This window comes from Microtus pennsylvanicus, chromosome 1 (assembly GCF_037038515.1).
Source record: "Microtus pennsylvanicus isolate mMicPen1 chromosome 1, mMicPen1.hap1, whole genome shotgun sequence".
NCBI classification, from domain to species: Eukaryota; Metazoa; Chordata; class Mammalia; order Rodentia; family Cricetidae; genus Microtus; species Microtus pennsylvanicus.
The window spans coordinates 56,715,421-56,739,946 of NC_134579.1; the positions used below are offsets into that span (position 1 = coordinate 56,715,421).

General features: G+C 40.6%; 1 long non-coding RNA gene across 4 annotated transcripts in view; it reads left to right on the forward strand.

Annotated features, from left to right (window-relative positions):
* LOC142839297 (uncharacterized) overlaps nucleotides 1–24,526 on the forward strand; it is a 44,872-nt gene that overhangs the window by 8,227 nt on the left and 12,119 nt on the right. For 2 of the 4 annotated variants that reach the window (XR_012908722.1, XR_012908720.1), the window contains exons 1-2: nucleotides 22,760–23,113; nucleotides 24,131–24,287. This is a non-coding gene — a long non-coding RNA (uncharacterized LOC142839297). Of the gene's footprint in view, nucleotides 1–19,832; nucleotides 19,921–22,759; nucleotides 23,114–24,130; nucleotides 24,288–24,526 lie in introns of those variants that run through there. The other 2 variants (XR_012908723.1, XR_012908721.1) reach the window with 2 other exon arrangements.

Below are 24,526 nucleotides of genomic sequence, written 5' to 3' on the forward strand. Positions count from 1 at the left end.
CTGCGTTGGTTGAGGAAGAAAGAAAGAATTGATGTCAGTAGAACTAACTGCTGATTAACCACAAAACTTAGCTCCTCCACCTCTGCAGTTGCTGTGTTTCATATCCAAGGCTAGAACAGCAAGAGAGCTGTTTCCTTTATGACCTGACCCAGAGAAGATGAAATGTTTTCCTTCCAATACATAACCTCATAATTATCACACACACACACACACACACACACACACACACACACACACACACACACTACATTTTTGGAAGTTAATTAAGCCTATAATCCAGGAAAGCATAAGTTTAAGCAATCTTAAAGATATACGCAAGGGTTTTACAAGATGGTGACTGTATTTATAGCTTCAGACTTCCAGGGGGTTGGAAACCACATCTCTTATTAGTCATGAATTGTGATGTGTGCTAGCAAACACTGAGCTGTCTTGTAAGAAAGAAATGGAGTGTGTTTTAGTTTCTGGATATTTTGGGAAGGAGTCCATCATACTGAAGGTTAACAGAGGTTAATAATGTTTCCAGAAACTGTGGGTTTGGTTCCATCCAAAGGTCACTTCATATCCGGGGGAAAGGGCTATGTCTGCAGCCCAGTTCAATAGCTCAACTGTTGACAGATATGACTGGAAAACATTCCTGAAATCTGATTGACAATGGTTTCCTGGCTTCATTAAGGATCCGGAATCAATACTACTTTTCCTGCCCTTTTGCCTTCATTCTTTTCCTCCTTTTTCCACAGAATCTCTCTTTTTTTTTTAAGAAGCCAGAATACCAGAATACCATTTGGGTAACACAGACATGAAGCTGAGTTTATCATTTGACTTACCCAAACCAGGACAAAAACAATAAATGTATGCTCTGTTTCTAAACATGTGTGTATGTGTGTATGTGCGCATGCACACTTTTAGTGTAAGGTAAGAAAATTAGAAATAAAATGCAGAGCTTAGATGAAGAACCAAACTTTTAAACCACAGAACTAGATGCCAGTTGTGCAGTCCCCTCTGGCGGAAGTTTTTTATACAGAAGGCCATTAAAGCCACAAGGGATATATGACCACAAAGGATGTGTAACTCCCTTGGGTCCCTCTATACTAAGGTGGGAATCAGAACTCTGGTTTGCAACCTCCTAGGAAAGTCTTTTTTCCTCTATGACGAATGACACTTTGTGGGGTCACAGTTTATCTATTTATAAAAGTCTCATTATGCAAATGTTTCTCTTTTACATTTACATAAATGACAGTAACATCAGTGTCTAGTACTCACTCTCGCCTGCTCCACCTCCTTTCTCCCTTTCTCCCTAGACAGGAACTCCTTGGGGCTAGGATGCAGATGCTATACACTACTCAGATTGCTCCGCTGAACCAGGGTCCTTTTACCCACTCTGCTGTTTCCTCTAGAAAGACATACAGATCTTCCCCTTTTTACCCTGCGATAAATCAGGCTGGCTCTCATTGTTTCAAGAGTAAGAGCTAGAGAGAACCTCCATGGACCAAAGCCAATAGTCTCAGGTAGACAGTTTTTCTAGAAGGGCTACCTCCTTGGAATCATCTGTGGAACCAAGGCTATAGGTAGGAGAAATTTCCCCAATAAAGTGTCCCTCTGGGGAAAAGCCCCAATGAAGCCCCAGAAATGCAAGAAATCCCCGTCAGGCCTATACTAGCTATGTGGCGCCACGGCAGAGAAGGAAGGTAGTTTATCTCTCATTGTGCCGTGTCCACAGCTCCAAGGGGATCTGAAACCTCTGACCTCCATTTATCTAGACACCTGCAACCATATGAGCACCCACAAATATACAAACACACACACACACACACACACACACACACAGAGAGAGAGAGAGAGAGAGAGAGAGAGAGATTCACATAATTTAAAATAAAAATAAATCTTTAAAATAATGTATTTTCCAAAGTTTATTTTTGGTTGTAAGTCTAGCCTTTAACGGTTAAATCATCCCTCCAACCCTCAAAGTTTACTTTTTAACTCTAGTAACCAGGAATAAAAATTTCATTAGAAAAGTATAAATGTGTTTTTCTATAAAAAAAAAAATCTTTTGTGTCCATCAGGATTCCTGTAGGAAATTAGAAACCATAGCAAGCATTTTAACTAACAATAGTGTAAATTTTCATGTCAACTTGACTGTATTAATGGCTACCCACTTAGCCAGGAAAAAGTTACTGCAAAGTATGCCTGAGAAAATGTTCCTAGAACTGAGCAATGGAATCTGTGGGCTAAGGAAAATCCACTGTAATCCAGCATAGGTGGGCACTATCCAATTAGCTGAGTTACAAATGGAACAATGGGGTAAGGAAAAGCAAATCCACTCATCCTCTCTTCAGGAGCCAGAGTATCCTGCTAACCGGGGGCATCAACACAGCAGCTGCTCCAGACTTTAAACTGAGACCTGCACTAGCAAGGCCCCTGGATTTCTGAGCCTTCAGTCTCAGACTGAGAGGTTAAAGTTTGCTTCTGGTTTATTAGACGTTGGTGCTTTGTCCCCATCTTTGCGCGACTCCTCGGACCCAACAATTCCTTGATTCTGAAGTCCTCAAACTTAGACTAGCCACACCCCCACATTCCCAGCCTATCATGGGATCTCTTGGCCTCTTCAATCATGTGAGCCAATTAACAAACACTCTTGTATAGCACAGTCTTGTCACCACTGCCAGAGGATCAACGACTTTGACCTCTCCAGTGTAAGCGCTCCATGTGGGCAGAACCCTCCCAATTCAGAGCCTTGTCAAGTCAGGAATCCAAGAAACACAGTTTCCAAACTTCTGGCCAGAGCAACACTGTGGACACAGTGGGTGAAACCGCACAAAGGCCATTTGAACGTTCTGAATCCAAATTACCCCAGCAAGAAAACAACTTCCATGGTCTATCCTTGCCACAACAGAACCCAAAAACGTGCCTCTTGTGACACTGATTCAACTCTAAAATGACACATTGCCTTTTAACTAGATTCAGATCATCTCCCAGAACATGAAATGATCCCAGTGGCAGATGGATGAGAAAATTCTTCAAGCCACTGTTAACAACACTAAGATCCACGAAGAAGGAAACTTCATGCAACACACTCCCTTCAAAAACAGAAGGTTCCCATAAAAGGGCCAGATCAAGAGGATTCCCTCCCTGCAGGGTTGGATGCTTTCTCTCTGAGGTGCTTACATGCTCTTAGTTTGTTTTCTCCACAGCTGACTGAGTAATTTCTATCAAGAGACACGCCACCCGACTTCATAACTTCCTTAACAACCAGAGGGCTGATCAGATGTCTCTGCATCTTGAAGAACACTGTTTGTTGTTCCCACCTTCTGCCTCACACTCCAAACTTAGTTTTATTCTTTCGCTTTCAGTTAAGAATGACCTTTTCATTGGGTTTTTCCATGCAGGGTTCTTTTCCTGGAATAAGGGCCAAACTTTAGACCAAGTTATGAAAAGGTTCCCTTTTATCTAAAGGAATTAAAAAAAAAACACTAACTCTCTTTGATTCTTTCTTATATTTACTACCTGAAGAAAATGACATAAAATAAATATCTGATAGCTGCAAAATCCCATCCTAGTATCTTCTTAATTATATCTATGACTCTTTAAAGAATTCTTGAAAGATTGCAATAATAAATTTATCCCTGGGTCTAAAGTTCATTTTCTTATCAATTAAAGAATTTGACCCAATGCCACACACCTGACTATTAATATATTTCACCAGAATGTTGTAGAATATTATTTTAAGATGTGTTACATTTGTCTATGCTGTGAAATACTTGTTTAATGGTGCAAAAGATGAGTTGTGTTCTTATATGTTACTTTTGTCTGTAAAACTGGGTTACTTTGCCTGTCTAAAACACCTGACTGGTCTAATAAAGAGCTGAACAGCCAGTAGTTAGGCAGGAAAGAGAAACAGGCAGGGCTGCCAGACAGAGAGAATAAGTAGGAGAAGAGAGAGGAGGAGAAAGAAAAGGAAAAGAAGGTGCCAGGGGTCAGCTACCCCGCCACACAGCCAGCAACAGAGTAAAAAGTAAAGAAAGATATATAGAATAAAGAAAGGTAAAAGCCCAGAGGCAAAAGGTAAATGTGACAATTTATGTTAAGAAAAACTGGCTAAGCAATACCACTTTGGGGTATATATCCAAAGGATGCTCAACCATGCCACAAGGACATGTGCTCAACTATGTTCATAGCAGCTTTGTTTGTCATAGCCAGAACTGGAAACAACCTAAATGCCCCTTGACCGAAGAATAGATAAGGAAAATGTGGTACATTTACACAATGGAGTACAACACAGCAGAAAAAAAATGACATTTTGAAAATTGCAGGCAAATGGATGGAGCTAGAAAACATCATTTTGAGTGAAGTAACCTAGACCCAAAAAGACAATTATCATATGTACTCATTCATAAGTGGTTTTAAAACATAAAACAAAACAAAAAACTAGCTCACAAACCACAATCCCAGCGAACCCAAACAACAATGAGGACTCTAACAAAGACATACATGGATCTAATGTACATGGGAAGTAGAAAAAGACAAGATCTCCTGAGTAAATTGGGAGCATGGGGACCCTGGGAGAGGTTTGAAGGGGAGGGGAGAGGCAGAGAAAGGAGCAGAGAAAAATGTGGAGCTCAATAAAAATCAATCAAAAAATATATAAAACCCTGTTAAAGAAAGAAAGAAAAAAGAAAGGAAGGAAGGAAGGAAGGAAGGAAGGAAGAAAGAAAGAAAGAAAGAAAGAAAGAAAGAAAGAAAGAAAGAAAGAAAGAAAGAAAGAAAGAAAATCTGGCTAGAAACAAGTCAAGCTAAGGCCAGGCATTCATAAGAAACAATAAGTCTCCGTGTATTTATTTGGGAGCCGAGTGGTGGGCCCCCAAAACAGTTAAAATAAACAAAACCAAAAACCAACAAGAAAACCCACCAGGAGATATATTAGATATTATGAACACTCACACAGATTCTCAAAGTGGGTTTATGTAGAAAACTGTTACAGGAGTTGAGGTAGAAACGGAGGTTTGGACTCTGGCCCTCACGCCTTCACAGGGGACACAGTTGTGGTGTTCTCTTCGGACTGTAAACAAATGATTTACCACTAAGCTGTTTGGAGGCAACACACCTAACATCAGAAGACCTTTCCGGAAACAAAAGGCATTTTAGGCTTCCCTGAGAAAGAGGCAGCTAAACTGAACTGAAATTATGTTTTGGAATCATGTGTCCTTTAAATGTTCCAGTCCTGGACTTGTTAGTGGAACAACAAGAAGAGTGGGTACAGCCAGAGGCTACTGCTGATTGCTCACCCCACCATGTGTGGGACATCGGCAGGGTCTTCCTTGGCTATTTATTGCTCACTGGGTACCAAGACTCAGAAGAAATCAGACTTGGTGTGCAGTTGGGGTTTTTACTCTTTTACTCTTTGGGGGCCTGCCACCCAGCTCCCAAATAAATACTCAGAAACTTATTCTTAATTATAAATGCCCGGCCTTAGCTTGACTTGTTTCTAGCCAGCTTTTCTCAACTTAAATTATCCCAGCTACCTTTTGCCTCCGGGCTTTTTAACCTTTCTCTATTCTTTTTTTTTTTTTTTTTTTTTTTTGGTTTTTCGAGACAGGGTTTCTCTGTGGCTTTGGAGCCTGTCCTGGAACTAGCTCTTGTAGACCAGGCTGGTCTCGAACTCACAGAGATCCACCTGCTGGGATTAAAGGCATGTGCCACCACCGCCCCGCTAACCTTTCTCTATTCTATATGTCTTTTTTCTTCTTACTCCGTAGCTGGCTGTGTGGCTGGGTGCCTGGGTGCCTGGGTGCCTGGGTGGCTGACCCCTGACCTCCTTCTCTTCTTCTCTCTCTCTCTCTCTCTTTTTTTTTTTTGCTCCTCCCTCTTCTTCTATTTATTCTTTCTGCCTGGCAGCCCTACCTATCTTTTCTCCTGCCTAACTATTGGCTGTTCGGCTCTTTATTAAACCAATCAGGTTGTCCTAGGCAGACAAAGAATCACAGCTTCACAGAGTTAAACAAATGCAACATCAAAGAATTCAACACATCTTAGCATCATTAAACAAACATTCCACAGTATAAACAAAGGAAACACATCTCAAACTAATATTCCACCACATCAGTGTAATAAAATGACAGAATCCGATTTTTAATCTTTTATAAACTGCTATTTTTATTGTTGTCAGCATGTGCCCACTTCCTTACGGAGTGATCTCTGGCCGCATTCCCTGGGTTTTGATCTTATTCTGATACTAACAATGGAGCCATCTTGTGTGAATTCTAAGCCTCTCTCACTCTCTTCACCTATAAACTTGAGATGAAAATAATAGCACACACATTATATAAGTGTTCAGGAGAGTAAATAGAATGAGTATAAAATGCTTAAGACAAACATCTTACACCCTAACAATGTCACTTAATAAGTGATAGCTATCAGTATTTCTAGCATGTAAAAATGTTTCTCATTTTTTTTATTTCTTAAAGAGTTATTGAATGTGAGGTGTGTGTGTGTGTGTGTGTGTGTATGTGTGTGTGTGTGTGTAAGTTTGAGAAGCACTATATAAGCCACTTTTTGATAGGAAAACTGGAGTGCAAGAAAGTAAATAATTATCTTAATATATATTAGAGTACTCTATAAAAATGTAACCAGTCAGTTCTGATAACTGTTCAGTTTAATTTACTGAAATGAGTGAAAGAGCAGTTGCATAAGCCTGATTGCCTAACACACTGCGCTGTATGGTAAGTGAAGTCAGTGTTGAGTTAATCAGGCATTAACCTGTATATATTGTATATATTAGATATTAAGAACAGCTCACTGAGGTCTAGCCTCTTCCACAGTAAATAAGAATTCTATTTCAATCACAACATAACTTTTCTCATCCTTGCCCTAGTAAAAAAGGTCCCTGGCCCATGCTTGTCTTCCTCCTATCCAAAGGGCCAGACCACCATTGGTAGTTTGAAGTCAGTGTTGTCCCGGGCCTTGAAACAGCTGTGGATTCAAGCAAACAAAGTGAGACCAACGTGAAACCAGCTCAGAGTCGTATTTTGTTCTCTGCTGTTTTTGAAATAGGATTTCTCCATGTAGCCCTGGCTATCCTGGAACTCACTGTGTAGACCTCTAACTTTACAGAAATCCCCTTACTTCTGCCTCCCAGGTGCTGGGAGTAGAGGTGTGTGCCACCATAACTCCTGTTCTGGAGGGAAACACCTTTCAGCACACCACTGCATGCTCCCCTTGTTTGCAAGAGACTAGCTAACTTTGTCAAAATCTTGAGTACACAAACACAGTACCCTATCTTCACAAAGAGACTTTTCTCTGTGACAACAAAGAAATCCATGGCATTCCCAAAGGGCAAGCATCTTTTTCTTTGTTCCATATCTAGTATAGGAGTTAAATGATAGACTCAAGATCAAACAAGTTAGGGCTAGACATGGGATCCCTTTCTGAATTTCCATCCTCTCCTCACTCACTGAGTGCCGTAGTTGGCTCTTTACAGGTTGAAATGGGACAGGAGTAAAGGCCAACTGCTCTCATTGAATAGTTTTCCAGTTCTTCATGCCCTCGGTTAGATACAGATGCATAAAATTAGAAACTGACTTTCACAATTAAATTTCAGTGTTGTTAAAGACTTGATGTTTTAAAATCAAAGGATTTGGCAAATAAAACTGCCAAATTGAAATAAATATCTTTTCTTTTCATTTGGGTTTTTGAAATAATAAAGATCTTTCTATGTAGCCCAGGCTGGCCTCAAACTCACCATGTAGCTCATATTGGTTCAAGCCCACAGTCCTTCCTAAGTGCTGGGTGGTTTGCACCATTAAGTCTGGCAGATTTTTATTGTCTTAAGGTGACAACTTCAAAAATTAGCCCTTATAAAGAGTGTTTATCCTGACACAAGCATTCACTCAACAGAGACATTATTGAACGCTGTTGTGTGCCAGGCTCTGTTCCAAGCACTGGAGATAGCACAATGAGCAAGACGGTGTTCACAGAGTTTTGCATCCTAGAAGTGAGGACATGGAAACAAGTATGACAAAAACAATGTGCCATAGAGAAAAGAATAAAATCAAGGATACCCCAGTGATGTTCAATTGCATGGCATTCATGGTTTTTGCACCTGAATGAGACTCTGACATTCGTGTAAGAACAGAGAGGATCAGGGAGAGAGCTTCTAATAAAAAGTATTGTTAAAGCTATGAGTAGTGAGAGAGAAAAAGAGATGAGGGAGACTGGTGTAGGAGGGTCTTCTTTCTATGTGTTGCTTTCATTGGTTGAATAAAGAAAACTGCCTTGGCCTTTTGATAGGGCAGCCCTTAGGTGGGCAGAGTAGAAAGAACAGAATGCTGGGAAGAAAGGAAGTGTGGCAGACGCCATGCTTCTCCTGCCCAAGATGGATGCTGGTTAGACTCATGCCGGTAAGCCACAGTCAAGTGGCAATATGCATAATGGAAATGGGTTAAATTAATATGTGAGAGTTAGCCAATAAAGGGCTGGAGATAATGGGTCGGGCAGTGTTTTGATTAATACAATTTCTGCGTGGTTATTTCAGGGCTAAGCTAACCAGGCAGCGGGACTAAAAGCAGGCCCATTCCTCACTCCTGACACTACAGAGTGGCACTCCAACATGGGGCCACTCCTCTTTACAACAGGACATGCTAGAATGGAGTTCTGTAGTATCCCCTCCATCCTGAAGGTACTGGTGTGGATACTATGAAGGGACTTTCTTAATTGGTGTGTGAAGAACTCTGGAATCCCTCTTGAGCATCAGTGAATCAGTTACATTGCATTTTTGTTGTTGATCCTGTTTAGTTCACGAGGAGGAAAGTGTGGATGTGAATCTCCAATCTGTATGACTTAATCCATGCCAATACTTGTCACCATGGATTATCTTTACCAACTGTGACGTCTCTGACCCTTTACCCTTGCTTTGCTTTGGGTTCTGAAGTCAGTTTCAGGACCTAGTGAAGAACAGTATCTATTTCACTTTACAGCAGAAGAAAGAAAATTTTAGAGAGCTAATATATTTTGTATTACATTGAGAAGAGCAAAAGAAGAAGAGGAGGAAGAGGAAGAAACCACAATTGATAAACCTCAAGTGGAGTGAACCATTGGGACTATGGTTTGCCAAACGTTACCACTTTCTTGAGTTATCTGTAGATACTGACGTCTGTTGTTTTTAGTCATTTTGCATCATCCACTTAAAGCAATGTTTCCATTCTGCATGGGGCAACTATCTATGTGAGCATGCTGGGACCGTACTACATAAAACACCACAGCATGTGACAGAAAGAATAAGAATCATCCAGGATTAAAAGAAAAAACAATGAATCTACTTAAAAATCCAAAAATCTGTCTACCATGTCATATTCATCCTTGAAGTTCCAGACACATAGAGCTGTCTTAAGAAATGTTAACCCAGGGACAGAGTAATGCCTCAGCAGATAAAAGCATTTGCCATTCGAGTCTGAGTATGACATAGTGGAACAATCTGTAATCCCAAAGCCCCCCAAACAGAGATGGAGAGTAAAGACAAGAGAATTGGCCAGAAGCTTGTGGGCCAGGCAATATAGCACACACAAGAAAACAAACAGTGACAAACCCTCCTCTGTGACAGGGTGGAAGGCAAGACTTCACTCTCACAAGTTGTCCTCTGACAGGACAACCACACAGGAGCAGTGTCAGGCACACCCACACGCTCGCACACCCCCTACACACTACAATAAACAAAAATAAACTTTATAAAAACAGGATTTTTCATCCATAACTTTGAAATGTTCAGGGTTGAGCATAGTTCAATATTGAGAATATGTTTATCCAAGGAGTTTCCAGAGAAGGACTTTTCTCTGGATTCAGTCCTGGGAATATATATATATATATATATATATATATATATATATATATATATATATATACACTCATTTAGCCTCATAGATTTTGATACGAGTTCCAAGTGACTATGAAGACCAGAAAAAAAGACACGTGATATGAAAATAAAAAGGAGAATACCAGGAGCAGAAGGGTCCAAGCTGAGAGAGCAGGCTGGAAAATGTGGGGGAGTAGGTAAAAGAGGGTCAAGCAGTAATTATCTATGAAAATGCCACAAAGAAAGCTGCTACTCTGTTTGCTGATCGGGAAATGAACTATCAAGAAAACAAAAGATTCCAGTTCCTAACAGGTCCCCCAAACTGCCTCATGCCTCTGAGTTCCAGAGCTGACCAGATGGTGACTGGATCTTCTTGGTATACTGAATAATGCGTCTGTCGAAATAGTCTACTGACGTCTCCAGATCCAAAGTCCAACCTCTCGTCTTTCACTGAGCTGCAGAGACTCCTCTGAAGAGACAGGCTTGTCAATCCCTGGAACTCCTGGAAGACTTGGCACATGAGGAGCATGGGTAAGTGACAGAGACAGAGGTTTACGCATGGCGGCAGGTAGCTTTCTCTTCCTCTGAACTTTACTGGTTCTTGATGACCGCATACTCTCATGTACTTTTCCTCCTCCATTACCTCAATTTTGTAAATATTCCTTTTAGTAAATTCTCAAACTCTGATGACAGGGGGTGTCAGCTATTCCATGATCTTGATAAATTATTGCTACTTCATGGTCTCAAAGAATAATTTGTACACATGGGCCAACATATTTCAATGTACAGATCATTCTCCTTAGAGGAAGAAAGGATTTATGCTAATTATGTTCATGTCCAAACACTCCTTACCTGGTTTCTTAGTTGGGGTTTCTGTTGCTGTGAAGAGACACCATGGCCAAGGCAATTCTTCTAAAAGAAAACATTTCATTGTGGTTGCTTACAGTTCAGAAGTTCAGTCCATTATCATCATGGTGGGACATGGCAGTGTGCTGGCAGACATGGTGCTAGAGAAGTAGCTAAGAGTTCTACATCTTGATCTGCAGACAACAGGAAGTGAACTGCGTCACTGGCTGTAACTTAAGCATAGGAAACGTCATAAGCCACCCCCACAGTGACCCATTTCTCCCAACAAGGCCGTACCTACTCAAACAAAGTCACACCTCCTAATCATGTCACTCCCTTTGGGGGCTTTTCTTTCAAACCACCACATCCCACTTGCTGGCCCCCAAAGGCATGCAGCCATATCATAATGCAAAAATTAATCAGTCAAACTTCAAAAGTCCCCATAGTCTATCACAGTCTCAACAATGTTTTAAAGTCCAAAGTTCAAAGTCTCCTCTGAGATTCATGTAATCTTTTAACTGTAATGTGCAGTAAATTCAAAATTCAAAAGCAAATCACATACTTCCAACATATAATAACACAGGATGTACATTACTATTCCAAAACATAGGGAAAGGAACATAGCAAGGAAATACTGAACCAAAGCAAGACTGAAAATCAGCTGGGCAGACTCCAAACTCTTCATCTTTATGTCTGATGTCAAAATGCTCTTCAGGTCTCCAATTCCTTTCAGCTTTGTTGCAACATACTTCATTCTCTTAGATTGGCTCATCTCCCTGCTGCAGCTCTCCTGAGCAGGTGTTCCATCCCTGCTGCAGCTCTCCTGAGCAGGTGTTCCATCTCCCTGCTGCAGCTCTCCTGAGCAGGTGTTCCATCCCTGCTGCAGCTCTCCTGAGCAGGTGTTCCATCCCTGCTGCAGCTCTCCTGAGCAGGTGTTCCATCCCTGCTGCAGCTCTCCTGAGCAGGTGCTCATCTCCCTGCTAGCAGCTCTCCTGAGCAGGTGTTCCATCCCTGCTGCAGCTCTCCTGAGCAGGTGTTCCATCCCTGCTGCAGCTCTCCTGAGCAGGTGTTCTATTCCCTGCTGCAGCTCTCCTGAGCAGGTGTTCCATGACTTTGGCATCTCTAACATCTTGGGTTCTCCAAAGCAATCCAGTCTTCAACTTTATAGCTTCACACAATGGCCTTTCTAGGCCTCCATTTAGGGGATCCCTGGACACATGCCTGACCTCAGTGACTTTCCTGAGATGTGGAGGCAAATTCCATGGCCCCTTTCTATCCTTAACTCTGGAACCACGCAGATGAATTTGCCAAGTTTTGCTGCTTGCTGGGACTAGAACATGGCCCCCTCATTCAATTACATCTTCACCAACTTTCCATTTTCAATGGTTTCCTTCACTGTCTAGACTTTTCTATCCTAAAGTGGATCTGTAGACTAGACCAGCCTCAAACTCAGAGATCTGTCTATCTCTGCCTCTGGAGTATTAGGATTAAAGGCATGCACTACCACACCTATCTCTAAGCTTTTCTTTAATTCCTTTTCTCAAAATGGAAACTTAGCTACTTGAGATCATGCCCTGAAGTCACCACTCCCTCTATTCCATTTCTTAATCTGTTTATCTCCTTACTTAAACACGGGACTTAGCTCAATTCCACTTTCTGTTGTTTCTTTTCTCCTCAAATTGTACATTTTATGTTTTTATTTCTTCACCTTGCTCCTTTTCCTTATAAATCTTCATAAGAGTAACTACTAATACCCAATGATAGAGTCGATACGAGGCTGTTTTGAGATTTCTTTGTCAATGGATTAATTAAAAACTTTTTACTTTAGCCTCAGGCAGACTCTTTGGACAAGGCAAAAACCAACCACCTTCTTCACCAAGGTTTTGCAAGAATAATCTTTAGGCCACATATTAATATTGTTTTCCTCTGTAACCTCTTAAGCAAGGCCCTTACAGAATATCAAATCAGACTCAGCACCATTGATTTTCATGCTCCTACAATTAAGCAATGCTTAAAACATTCCACTGCTTTCCTAATCCAAAGTACCAAAGTTCAATTCTTCCAAATGAAAACATGATCCAGCCTATTACACCAATACCCAACTCCTGGTACCAAGTTCTGTCCTAGTTAGGATTTCTGTTGCTTTGAAGAGACACCATGCCCATGGCAACTCTTATAAAGGAAACATTTAATTGTGGTGTCTTATAGTTCAGAGGTTCAGTCCATTATCAACAAGGCAGCATACAGGCAAATATGGTGCTGGAGAAGTAGTTGAGAGTCCTACATCTTGTAGAAAGTAGACTTTCCCACTGGGAGTAGTTTGTGTACGTATGAGATCTCAAAGCCTGCCTTCACAGAGACATACTTCCTCCAACAAGGCCACACCACGTAATAGTGCCTCTCCCTTTGGAGACCATTTCTTTCAAAATCCATACTTTGTCTAACTGATGATGTGCTGTGATGAAGTGGAATAACTTGGCTAAGATACTAAATCTTATTCTTTCTTTGGGATCTGGTTATTTAACAAGAAGTGGGGTTGGCATTTAACATCATCTGGGCACTCAGTCCACAAGTACTTCCATCTAGAAGAACCAATAATTTTAGTTGGGAACTGAATTATTTGTTCTGAAGATACAAAACTAGCCTTATCAATCGATCTGTGTTGGATAAAAATGTGTTGCTTAAAAACTAATAGCATCATTCATTGGTAAAGTCCTTGCACATGCAAGGTCCTTGATTCAAACCTGGAACCTTAAAAACAAAGTCTGTCTTCTCATAGTTTTCTTATAAACATTTTGTCTCTGACTCTTTTAATTGCTCATAGGACTCCTTTCCTCCTATTGGCTTGCATTGTCCAGCTCTAATATGAGGGCTTTTTCCTTGTTTTGTTGTATCTTGTTTTATCTTGTTTGATTGTTGTTTCTTGGATGCCTGCTTCTTTCTGAAGAGAAATAGAGAGGAAGTGGATCTGGGGGAAAGGGTAGAGGGAAGTGGAGGGAGGGGAATCAATGGTCAGGATGTATTAATGAGAGAAGAATCTATTTTCCCTTTTTAAAAAGGCAATCAATCATTTCAATTGTCTTTCCACAGTGATAATGCAATTGTTCTGACTCATTCATGTATTTTTAATTAAATATTACTATAAAAAGTGAAAAATGTGTGTAGCAGCATGCTGCTTGTTGGTTCCTGGCTGCTTAGCTCTGAAATAATCATGCAGAAACTGTATTATTTAAATCTCTGCTTGGCCCATTAGCTTTAGATTATTATTGGCTAACACTTACATATTAATTTAACACATCTCCATTAATCTGTGTTGCCACATGACAGTGGCTTACTGTCAAAGTTTCGGCATGTCTGACTATGGTGACAGCTCCATGGCATCTCTCTGACTCTGCCCTTCTTTCTCCCAGCCCTAGCTTTCCCCGCCTAGTTCTGTTCTTCCCTGCTATAAGCTCAAAGCAGTTCTTTATTCATTAACCAGTAAAAGCAACGCATAGACAGAAGGACACTAAATGTGTGGAATTTTTATAGGGCCTAGTCCTATAGGTATAAAGTGTATTTTTCAAGATTATTTTCTTTGAACAAAATTTATTTAGTTGGATAGGAGTCAATGCTAAGATTTCAGCTTCCTTATCACAATGTTTACGTCGAACAGGGTAAGCTATAAAACTGAACACACCAATGAGTGAGTTCAAAGTGGCTAATCCATTTATAATTAATCAGAACATGTTGCAACTACTATTAAATAAATGCCCTTTATTACCAGATACTGTATATCTAAATTACGCCTCAACAGTTACTTTGTAAATACATGGTAGATACTATGACTAGTTTCTTTATGCTGTATTCCATCAGATGATAAGTTGATTAAAGCAAGGCATTGCCCTGAGTGTATCTGGAGCAGAATGCAAAGGTCACACATGACCAAGGGTGACCCAAACAACATAGCAAAGGTCTTGTATTCCAGAGTGTAAAATTAAAAGCGCCTTTCTTTCTTCAACTAAATAAAGCAAGGAATCATCTGACCCTATTGCTTCTGGAAATCATTTCTTAATTACAAAGCTCAAAAGGACTTCTACAACTGACAAGAAAATAGCCCTTGTCATCAAGGACGTCTTGGAGCCTCCTGGGACCCATCTTATTTCTGCTCTTCCAATTAGATCCTTAAGGAAATAAATGTTCTATTGCTGAAGTTGATTTAGAAAGGGACTTTTTGATGCTCTAATTCTGAGCTCAGACTTCGTAACCCAGAAAGTGTGCCACATGGTGCAGAGGAATACTATCTCCACTAGAAGAACAGTGAAGCTTGGAGATCTTGAGTGTCTTCTGCTTTGTTTTGGTAATAAGTGGTGCTTGTGCTGCCCAATCACCTTTTCCCTACAATCGCACAAGGATGGAATAATCTATGACCCCCTTGCTGAGTAAAATGATGACTTGGGTGAGAAAAAAAGTTTTCTGACCCATCATTCCTTCTGTTAAAAACCAATGATGTGGGTTAACAAAAAATCTGTGAGTCGAGACTGATACTGCTAAACACACCAGCTGGGCCTTTTGAATCTAAAAATACACCAGACAAAAAGCTATGAAATGCCCTTGACGTCAGTGAAGACAGTCATCAGCTGAGATCATTGTTTGACCTTCTCACTAGCGCCACACAGATAAACCTATGCTACCATCTCTTATGTCAATACCATAAAAACGAGACTAGGTGTTGTGCTAAATGCCCGTAACTCCAGCACTTAGGAGAGATAAGCAAGAGGGTCACAAGTTCAAGGTCATCCTCAGCTACTTTATCAGTTGAAGACTGGACTGGGTGACCTGCAACCTTGTCTCAAAAAAGAAACACACAAAAAGACTGTGCAAACATCCTGGTGGAGTTCACGTAGGGCGTCGTCACTTGCAACAAGAGGCCACACCCTTTCAAATTGGGCTACAAGGTCATCCTGAGGCTTGTATGACCTCATGATCTAAAATATCAGTTATGTAGAAAAAGCAGTAGTGAAGCTTTCTTTATCTTTTCTAATCTTCATTAAATTTTTATAAAATTTAGGTTTGACCCCAAGCTACCAAAAGTGTCTTTAAACTGTGAGTTTCTGATGCAAAATTCAGGGAACTCCACTCAGTTTTTTAAATATCTGTTTGGTAGACTCAGAGTCATTTCTAAAAGAGGATTCAAACTCATTTTTATAGCTTACTGTTACTGTCCTCCTGAAGACACAACTCTGAGGTCTTTTCCATCACTCTGGGTGTGTTTAAAAATAAGTAAACTTGTAAGAAAAGTAACTAACCCAGTGGAGGAGAAAAACACAGGAGACCCATGTTTGTTCTTCACTGCCCTGTTCAAATCATAATGTTAATATCTGAATTGAGAAAACCCATATTAATACAGCCTATGGTGTGCTTGCTGCAGCTCATGGATCAGAAGTCTCATACCATCTCCTCCCACTGACATCCTGTCCAAAGGGCAAATATAGAAAAATATTTTGTTTGTGCATGAACAGAATTATGACTCGATAAGTCACCAGCTTTGGAGCAGAGCCATATTTTATAGTACTCGGCCAGTGTAAACAGGGACAAGGAAATATTACTATTTTTACCGTGGTGCACGGAGTGCAGAAGAAATAGAAATTTTTACCCATCTGACATTGTTGCTTTGCAACCTGTATGTATATGTATATGTGTATATGTATATGTATATATGTATGTATATATAGAGAAAGAGAGGTTTTTCCTTTAAAAGGTGTTTTTAAGTTATATGTGTGTAGCAGCATGCTGCTTGTTGGTTCCTGGCTGCTTAACCCTGAAATAATCATGCAGAAACTGTATTATTTAAATCTCTGCTTGGCCCATTAGCTCTAGATTATTATTGGTTAACTCTTACATATTAATTTAACACATCTCCATTAATCTGTGTATTGCCACATGACAGTGGCTTACTGGCAAAGTTTCGGCATGTCTGACTATGGTGGCAGCTCCATGGCATCTCTCTGACTCTGCCCTTCTTTCTCCCAGCCCTAGCTTTCCCCGCCTAGTTCTGTTCTTCCCTGCTATAAGCTCAAACTTGTCCATCTACATTTATGAATAAAAATATCTTCTTTTTGAGCTTCTGATAGTCTTCCCTCATATATGGAAAAAACAAATTATCTTTTAAATTATTTTTACTATTTATATCTTATCTATGTAGAATTTCTTTGTACGGATTTATAGAACTTTTTTCAAACGTGAAAAGATCCCACTAATGTGACTGGAAACCCTCTGGTCCCTTGCCAGACCACATCAATCTAATGTGCCTGAAAGGAAAATTATAGCAAAGTGACACAGCATTTATTCAACTCAGAGTGGTAAGAATCTCAACTAACCCTGCTGGTTAGTGTGACTATGAGCAGACATATTCCTATGTACTTCTGCTTGGCTCAAGAACTGCTACAGACTTAGAAAGTCAATCTGACAATATATTTAGTTTTAGAATGTAATACTTTGTTGTAGGGAGGCCACTTGTTGGTTTCCCAGCAGCCCAGCCCCAAAATAATCACACAGAAACTATATTATTTAAATTACTGTTTGGCCCATTAGCTCTAGCTTCTTATTGGCTAACTCTTACATCTTAATTTAACCCATCTCCATCAATCTGTGCGTCACCATGAGGTTTTGGCCTACCAGCAAAGTTTCAGCACATCTGGCTCCATTGGTTCCATGGCTTCTCTCTGACTCCACCCTTCTTTCTCCCAGCATGCAGTTTAGTTTGTCCCGCCTATCTATCCTATCAGGGGAAACCATTTTCTTTATTAACTAATGGTATTCACAGCATACAGAGGGGAATCCCACATTAATGCTTTAAATTTTAAAATCACTAGTATGTAAAATAAATACATATAAGGCCGCCTCTGTATGTATGTCTGTCATTTAAAAGATAACACCACCACCACCAGAGGCCACTTATCTGAAAAGTGACTCCAGGAAAGTGAAGCAAGAGTTAGAAAAGTCAAAAGGAAAATGAAATGTTATAGGGCCTCAAGGCAACAGGACCTTGATTCCCGGAATAAGGAGATGAGATCATAGCCTTTGGAAAAATTGGGGAAAAAATAAATATAAATTTAGATAATAACCACTAAGACAGCTGCTGCAGCTGGAGTTGGCTGTGTCACCTCAAGCCTGGCTGACTCAATAATGCCTCAAGAGCACATATCCTCTCAATGGATAAATTCTTGAGTAAATGATGGGTTATCAGCTCCACAGAAAAGTATGCACCCCTTGAGAGAGATGAGAGAGATGATTGACCTTCAGAGACATTCACACCAGCTTAGTGAGTAAAGAGGGAAAGGCTGGGAAGAGCGCTAACCAGACGGAGCACTTGCTACAAGAGCATTAAGACTGGGGTTCAGATCCCAGGATCCACACAAAAGCCAGGTTGGAACCTGCTCTCAAAATGGTGCAGCAGATAAGGATGCTTTTGCCACTGAACCTGATCCTAAATTCAATCCCTGAAACCCATATGGTAGAAGAAGGCAGCCAACTCCTGTAAACTGTCCTCTGGCCTCTGTGTCCTGCGTCCTGGCATCTAACACCTATGCATAGACAGACAGACAGACATTTTTTCGAAAGCTGAGTGGATATGGCAACACACTCATAATTCCCACTTCCTTGAGAGTCAAAGGCAAGGGATATTTGAAGCAAGCTTGCTAGGTACTCTAACCAAATCAAGCTTCTGAGCAAAGTAAACATCAGGGATCAAACACCATCCTATATATAAAGAGAGAGAGAAAAAAAAAAACAGAGACAGAGATGAGAGACAGGGAGATAGAAATACGAAAAGAGAGGGAAAGAATGCAAACTGTCTCAAACCTTTTGCCGCCTTATAATTAAAAAAAAATTCTCTCTCTCTCTCTCTCTCTCTCTCTCTCTCTCTCTCTCTCTCTGTGTGTGTGTGTGTGTGTGTGTGTGTGTGTGTGTGTGTTTGTGTTTGTGTTGGAAGTGCACGTGTGTGTGTGTTTGAATATCCTTTTTCTAAATGTACATCTGCAAGGATATATTTCAATCTGTTAGCATTTCTTAACCCAAAGATAGAGTAGACAAAGGCATTAAACACTGAACTGGAGAGATGGCTCAGCAGTAGAGAGCAGTACTGCCGATCCAGAGGACCTGAGTTCGATTCCCAGCACCCACACTGGGTTGCTTACAAGTGCTGTAATTCAATCTTTCACGAACCTAATGCCCCCTTCTAGCTTCTGCAATCACTGTGCTCACATGCACACACACAAACTCTTGCACATGTAATTTAAATTTTTTTAAATAGAAAGGATTAAACCTTTGTTTGTTGATCGTTTGCTCCCTTGCTTGCTTTTGAGACAGAGCCTTGCTTTGTAGGCTGGCTGGGCTACAGCTCACAGCTCTCCTGCTTCAAGCCTCCTGACTTTCCAGGTCTGCACCACTATACCAGCTTAAACATTACTTTCTACAATGCTGCCTTGTCTAGATTGTTGTTCTTCTCTGCATTACTTCTGTTTTTAAAGGGGAAAGCTGGATGAAGGTAATAAGATAGCAACCGTATCCGCCGCAGTTTCAGTCTCGGGCCCACTAAAGAACTCCCTTTGGAGTTTGTTGTATTACTAAATGGGATTAATTGCTAGGAGAACTCATTCTACTTCTAAAACATAAAAATGTCATTCCCTTGCTTGGTACATCTTATTCTAGATTGTCCAATGTGCCCACCAGACTTTTAAGTGTTGAATATGGCTAGTTCAAATTAAGGTATGTTTTCATGTCAAGTAGATACAATTATAAAGATATACATCTTGAAAGTTTAATATAAAAAGTGTACCTCAATAATTGTACACTGATTACATTTTAAAATGATGGTATGTGGAACCTATGTTTAAAATGAATTAAGTCTGGTTTCCTTTTTAAATGTGGCTACTAAAAGTTCAAAGACACATTTGTGCCTTGCATTTTATTCAGTCAATCAGGGCTGTTCTAGAACATTGTTTTCTTCTCATCAATTGTTTTCCTCTTAACTCATCAAATTCACGCCTGCTGTCACTTCAACCATTCACTTCAATCAGCTGTGAATGTGTCATAGCCCAGGAAGTACCTGGTGCACACTAAGCACTCAAAAAGGCCTTGTCGCTTGGCCGAGTGGTGCTTTGGGAGCTCCGGGGCAGGGGGAACGTGCAGGAAAATGGTGTCCTAAGAGCTGACGGCACAAAGAGGCTTCAGGCTTCAGTGACTGGGAGCAGCAGGTATGTCTCTGTGGTATGTAGGACAAAAGTCAGACTACCGAGGTCGTGAGTCAGTAAGGGCTGGGATTAACTGGAAGCTGTAGACTTAGATTCCTTCGCTAGTGGGGATAAAGGTGGTCTAGTAATGGCTTTAGAAAAACCTTTTTAAGAAATAATGTTTAAGTACAATTTTCGAAAGGAAAATAACAATTCTCAAACCTTGCTCAGCCATCATTACCACTCGTCTTTCCTGTTTGTCCTCTTAATTCTTTAACTTTGAATCTAAAGAAGGTAGAGGACATGAGATGTTAAGTAAAAATCAGAATACAAGACCTGGGATACTTCTATATGAGTTTATTGGCCCAGGGGGCCACGTACAAGACAGCACAAGACAGTTACCCACCATAGCTACAGAATAAGATCCTATTTCTGAAGACATTACACTTTGCCTGCATGACATAGTGATATCAATCTCAAAGTGGTTGGGAAACTTCCTCCTTGTTGTCTGGCTTTCAAAGTGCCAGAGGGCGTTTTGTAGGCTGCTGAGGATGGAGAGGAAGACATCAATGGGCTTACCCAGCTCTGAGTTCTCAATGATGCAATATACATAAAGACAATGTATGCCTACTGGTGTAATAGTGACACAACTGTTATGGAGTAACTAACCACTCTGAGTGAATATAAGCCAGTTCCACACAACGGAGTTTAATGCTTGCTACTGTAATCCTGGTAAAAAAGCCTGGTGAAGTCACAAGCCCTAGAGTAGAACCTGTTATTTTTATTTTTTTCTGAACAGTTATGTTTTCAAATTGCCTCTGCTCTCGACTCTGTTCAGAGCAGCTTTCTCTCTCCCTTTTTTTCTTTCTTTCTCTTTTTTTCTTTCTCTTTTCTTTTTTCTTTCTTCCTTCCTTCCTTTCTTTCTTTTACAATGCCCCACAGTCAGTGGACATATGCACAATTAGTCAAAATGATGAAGGCACCACACCTAACACAGGGTCACAGTGTTCAGTAGTTTGATTAGACACAGAACAACTCATCCTTTGTTAGTAGAAACAATGTGAGTTAATAATATGAACTTCCAGTTCCTCATCCACAACTATGCACAAATACTTTGTTTGTTTACATGCACAACCAGCTTCAATCTTTTTCTTCCTCATTCTCTGTGGACAATGGTTAAGAGCTGTTCTTCCCCAGACCCAGAAAGACAAACATGGTATGCACTCACTCATAAGTAGATATTAGATGTAAAGCAAAGAATAACTATATTATAATCCACAGACCCAGAGAGACTAGGTAATAAGGAGGGCCCAATGAGGAGGGGTGCAAGGATCTCCCTGGGAAAGGGAAGTAGAGATCTCCTGGTTGGACTGGGACAGATGGACATGGGCACTTGAGGGATCAGGTTGGAAGGTGGGTGGAGGAGGACAGTGCTGAGAGAGATGACAGGAAAGGGAGACTTACGGTGTTAGGTAGAAACCTGATCCAAGGGAACTACCATGAGTCTACAAGGATGGCTCCAGCTAAGAAGACTCCTGGCAACAGTGGATGCATAGCCTGAACATGCCATCCCCTGTGATGGGATTGGTACCTACCCTGGTTGTCAGAGGAGAACCTTCATGCAGTGACTAATGGAGGCAGGTTCAGAGACCTACAGCCAAACAACAAGCCGAGCTCAGGAATCCTGCTGAAGAGAGAGAGGAGGGATTGTAGGAGTCAGGGGGTTCAGGGATATCAGAGGAAGCCCCACAGAAATGGCTAGCCTGGATCATGGGAACTCACAGAATTTGAGCCAATAATTAGGAGCCAACATGGGACTGACCTATGGCCTCTGCATATATATATATATATATATATATATATATATATATATATATATATATATATATGACAGTTGAGTAGCTTAGTCTCTTTATAAGACTCCTAACAATGGGGGCAGGGACTGTCCCTGATGCTTTGGTTGGCTCTTGGGAACCTGTTCCTCATGCTGAGTTGCCTTGCCCTTTCTGAGAGAATATGGACCAGGGGGTGCATTGAGGGAGGCAGAGAGGAGAGAGTAGAAGAAGAGGAGGGAGAGGAGACTGTGGTTGGGATGTAAAATAACTAATTAAAAAAGAGAGAGAGAGCTCTTCTATATTCCCTGAGTCTGAAAGCACGTGCCAATACTACTTGGCAGAGAGGCTCTGTTGTCAGACTACATATTTCACAACATCTTGATGCTGGTTTCTGTTTCTCTTCTTTTCTTTTTTTATTTGTCCACTTCCTTGTTATGGGATCTTCATTCACATAAACTTCCTTTTGCTCTGATTCTCACTTCCTTATATTATTTGACTCGTTGCTTTTTGTTGTTGTTGTTGTTTGTTTGTTTTCTGAAAACTTGTCATATCACTATTTACGGTATCATAATAAGATGCCAAAGAATGAGTGGCTGAACCAACAGAATCTTACTTTCTTTGCATTCTGGAGGCTGTCAGTCCAACACCAACAGATCAGCATAGTTAGTTTCTTCTGAAAGCTCTGTTCAGATGCAGGGGCCACTGTTTAGTGTCTGATCACATACTCATCTCTCCATATATGACCTCTGACATCCGTCTGGTCTAATTCCCTTTGCTTATGTGACTACTAGTTAGAATGGCTTGGAGCCCTTAGCATAGGTACCTAGGTAATTCTTTTTTTTCCCCTTTTTTGAGATTATACTCAATCACATTTCTCTCCCTTTTCTTCCTGAAAACCCTCTCACATACCCTTCCCTGTTCTTCTTTAAATTCACCATCTCTGTTTTCATTAATTATTATTGCATGCATACCTGTCATATATATATATACATATATATATATTCTTAAATATAACTTGTCTTGTCCATATAACGATTCCTGTATATATGTTTTTAGAGCTGCCTGTTTTGGCACTGGATAACCAAGTGGTATGCTCTTCCCTGGGGAAGACCACCAGTTCCACTCACAGCTTTCTTCGTGTTTGCATTTAGTTCTTTGTGTAAGGTTTGTAGAAGGGCGAAAAGACTGTAAGAGGCAGAAAATCAGGGAGTTTGCCCTGATTGTGTCTCCTTATGATATCAGAAGTTACACCCATAAAGTCTCACCAACATGACTGCCCAAACATGAGCTGGAAAAAGATGACACCAATGGACATGCCAACAAAGAAATGCCGAAGAGCCATCAACCTACATAACTCTTTAAAGCCCTCTCTCCAAATACAGGTACATCCTGAGGTTTTGGGGGTTAGACCTTCAGTCTCCAAACTGAAGAGATCACAATTCAGCCCATAACATTTGTTTAACTTTTCAATTAACCCTTTGGTTTAAGTTTTGCCACCATTTTTTATAGTTGGAGTTCTTTAGTCATTTGCTCTCCATATTTATTGTCTGTTCTTTTTCATGAATTCAGCCTTTAATTTTTGGGAATGAAGATTGTGGCTTGGTTCCCCACCCCATATTGTCTTTACCTCTTCTGTGTTAATTTCATAGTTTTCTTCCACTATCTAGACATGTGTGGCTATCCATCCAAACTTTACTTTAAAAAAAATCTTATTTAAGACTCTGAGAAGCTGATTCAAGGCTCTGGGGAAATAGTTGAGAGTTGAGAATGTGCTTCACTCTTTTTGAATGGCGATCAGGCTATAAGCCAGCTTATTTTGTTGAGCCAAGGGAAATGTGTACATAAAGGAGATTAAGGCTGAGCAGTGAGCTGTGATCATGGAAAAAAGAGTTGAATACAACAGACTTACTTGAAAAAGTCCTATGTATTATGAAGGCTCTTGGGTCTTGATGAACGTGAAGAAATATCCAATAGTAGTAGTGGAGAATTACTTTTTTCTTGTGGTTTCAAGAAACAAGACACTTTTAGCTAGACTAAACTTTGGTCCAGGCAGAAACTAGCAGGGAGAATACTTGACTGTGTGAGAACACAGAATGGTCTTCCCAATACAGCCGACACAGGGCGAGCAGGATCATGCTGTGGATTTTCTGTGGTCCCTGTCTTAGCTATCATATGCTGTCCTTACAAAAGGAGATTAGGGAAACACAGGGGAGAAACCTCATGGTTTTAATTGCAATTGAGCATTTCTATAAACAGAGGGGAAAGGACAATTCATTTTTAAGAACGCCATGCCAAATTCAGGCTCTTCCACACAATGCACTCAGTTTTAATAATGTCACATAATTTTAAAGGAAGAAAGGTATTCAACTAATGCGATTTGCAAATATTGACTGTGCCAGGTGGTAGCTAAGGACAGCGTCTGATCAACTCACTCCAGAACACAGGAGAGCCTTGTCTCATGGAACCTCCACCCTCTCCCACCCCCACTGCAGAGAGAATGGAAGGAACAGAAATTTCCTGCTTCTGATGAACCCATCATCTCTCATCAATTCTCTTGTAAGTCCTTTTTCAAGTTAGATTTATTTATTTGTTTTACGTGTATGATACATTTATGTGTGTATACCACATGTATGCTTAGTGCCCACAGAGGTCAGAAAAGGGTGTCGGGTATCCTGAAACCAGAGTTACAAATGGCTGTGAGCCACGGTGTGTATGCTGGGAACTGAACCAGGGTCCTCCGGGAGAACAGAAAGTACACTTAACCACTGAGCCATTCCCCCATCCCTCAGTCTCTT